Source organism: Aotus nancymaae, unplaced genomic scaffold, assembly GCF_030222135.1.
Source record: "Aotus nancymaae isolate 86718 unplaced genomic scaffold, 86718_ANA_hifiasm-v0.15.2.pri h1tg000088l, whole genome shotgun sequence".
NCBI lineage: Eukaryota > Metazoa > Chordata > Mammalia > Primates > Aotidae > Aotus > Aotus nancymaae.
The window spans coordinates 12,673,922-12,676,568 of NW_026988503.1; the positions used below are offsets into that span (position 1 = coordinate 12,673,922).

General features: G+C 38.4%; 1 non-coding gene across 1 annotated transcript; it reads left to right on the top strand.

Moving 5' to 3' along the window:
- Window positions 1-1,741: 1,741 nt before the first annotated feature.
- Window positions 1,742-1,882, top strand: LOC135271628 (U4 spliceosomal RNA). The gene has a single exon (XR_010339754.1). It is a non-coding gene; the product is annotated as a U4 spliceosomal RNA (small nuclear RNA).
- The last annotated feature ends 765 nt before the right edge of the window (window positions 1,883-2,647 follow it).

Below are 2,647 nucleotides of genomic sequence, written 5' to 3' on the forward strand. Positions count from 1 at the left end.
GGGCATAATCTCAAATGGTAGATGATACAAAAATAATTTGGATTTGGCGTGGGATATGTTTTTGTACTTGCATTGGAACCTGGGTGTGTCTGGTGTTCCAGAAATTTACCACATTCCAATCCAACTGAAGAAACTGTGCAAGGAGACCCAGGCTGGGGATCGTCGCAAGTGCACCTCGGTTGTCTCCCTTATTTCCCAGCCTGTCTCCTGCCTTCCTCAATCTCTTCCCTGCTGAGATCAGGCGGCATGATCTCTCAGGTCAATGTATTGAAACAGCCTAAGGAAAGCTGTTTTTTCTTTCTCTCTAAATCCCATTATAAGGCATTCATCTTATCCTTCTCTTGGGAATGGGAGAAGCTGGTATCTTGCATTAGAAATTGTTAATCATTTCTAAAAGTTTTTTTCTTTAAATGCAAAGGTACTGATAAGATAATGTACTAAGAAAAGTTGGAACAAGATTTTTTGAGTATGTAATAATAGGAACAATGTAAGAAAGACATCAAAAGCCTTTGATATTGTGTGGGTATCAGATAATGACAAGTGAATGAGAGACTTTATAGGAAAGTGAAAGTATCTCTTTACTTTAAATTTTCTGATGAATGGGAATAAGTTCTCTAGTTCTTTTGCAACATTTGTTTTCTTGTTTATCCGAAGAAACAAACACAAGTGTTACCAGGGTTCTGATTTTGTGTATCCTCACTTTCATCCTGAATTGTTAAGACTTGGTTGTGGTGTTAGAAGCTCACTTTAGCTTAAACAACAAAAGGGAATGTACTGACAAATGGGACCAGATTGAAATGTCTCACGGGCTTTAGTGACAACTGGAACTGAGAACCCGCAGGATGTCCGGGCTCTCTATTTGTCTGTCTCGTCTCTGCTTCCCTTGGAAGCCAGCTCCATTCTCTTCCATGGCAGGCTGGCTCTCTCTCTCCTGGAGGAGGGGAGGGAGAGGGTGACATGTCTGGCAGGCAGTCTTTGATTTAGTGACTTGAGAAATCAGAGAGTCTTCTTCTTTTGGCAGCCCAGCAGAGACATTTTGGGAAGATTCCCAGTAGTTCTTTTGTGTCATGCGTCCGTCCCTGAACCAATTGCTGTGTCCAGGAAGAGATAAGATTCCAAGATGGGTCCCATAAAACCCTGTTGTGAAGTTGGTGGTGCCTGTTCACAGAAGGAAAGTGGAGAAAGACTGGCAGATGGGCAAAAGCAATAGCTACTATGCCTCCATTCATGTTGATTTTCAAATATAGGGTTTATTTTACAACAAGCTTATTACTTTTTTTCAGAAAAAAGCAAAAATCTGAAAAACCAAAAAATAGCCAGTATTCACAGGATAATCTTAATGTTCTTGTTCAAAATTCTTGGAGGGCATCTCACTGTTATCCCATGTAGGATTTTGGAATCTAAAGGGCTGATTTACTGGGTTCATCAGGTCACAAAGTACCCAGGCATCAGTTATATAACTTGTGTGACAGAAACCAGTCTTGACTTGGGTATTTCCAAGTAAGCCAAGTTTTACATACAAATGAAGTAGATTTAGTGGATTGATGATTGAAGAGGGAAGTACTTTTGAGAAATCATCACCTGGGGGAATCTCATCTTTTCCATGTGTGGGATAAAGATTCCCAGAGCGGGTAGGATTGATAGTGCTGTTGAAAGGATGAGAGAGAAGAAGCCTGTGAGTTACAACAAAATTCCAGGGACGTTTGAGCTACTTAAAAAAGACTTAAAAATAGAAGAAGTGAGCTTTGCACAGTGACAGTATCATAGCCAATGAGGTTTATCCAAAGAGTGATTATTGCTAATTGAAAACTTTTCCCAATACCCAGCCGTGACAAATTGCAATATAGTTGGCATTGGCAATTTTTAACAGTCTTTGTGGAGACTGAATATTTCAGTATTTAAAAAAAGTAGAAGAAATGAAAGTGCCCTCTATTGGCAGGTTTAAGTGCTTTATACTCTCTTCCACTATTCTGTTGGATGAGGACCCATGAAGATTAAAGAAAATAAAGAAGCTAGATTTTATCTGTACATGTGAGTAGCTTAAATTGCAATGTTGCTGATATCAGATTGACATTAGTTAGAAATATAATTCTGGCTATTGTTTTGAAAATGAATTTGGGAATGATGGAATGAATGGCAGGGAGATTTTTTTCCCTTTTATTGATATATAATAATGTACATATTTTGGGGGTACATATGAGTGTTAGTTATGTGCATAGAATATGAAATGATCAAAGTCATTTATCTTTGAAATGACATCTATGAAATGATCAAAGTCAGGGTATCTATCACCTGAGTGTTCATCATTTTTGTGTTGGTGTCATTTCGAGTCCTCTCTTCTGGTTACTTTGACATATACATGATATTGTTGCTAAGTCTAGTTATCCTAGGCTGCTATCAAACATGAGAACTTATTTTTCTATCTAACCCTATGTTTGTACCCATAACCAACCTTTCTTCATCCTTGCCCCCTTCCCAGTCTCTGGTATCTATCATTTTATTCTCTGTGTTCATGGGATCAAGTCTTTTAGCTCTTGTATATAAGTGAGAACATGCGGTATTTGTCTTTCTACCCTGACTTACATCACTTAACATAATGACCTCTAGTTCCATCCACGTTGCTGCAAATAACATGGTGTCATTTTTT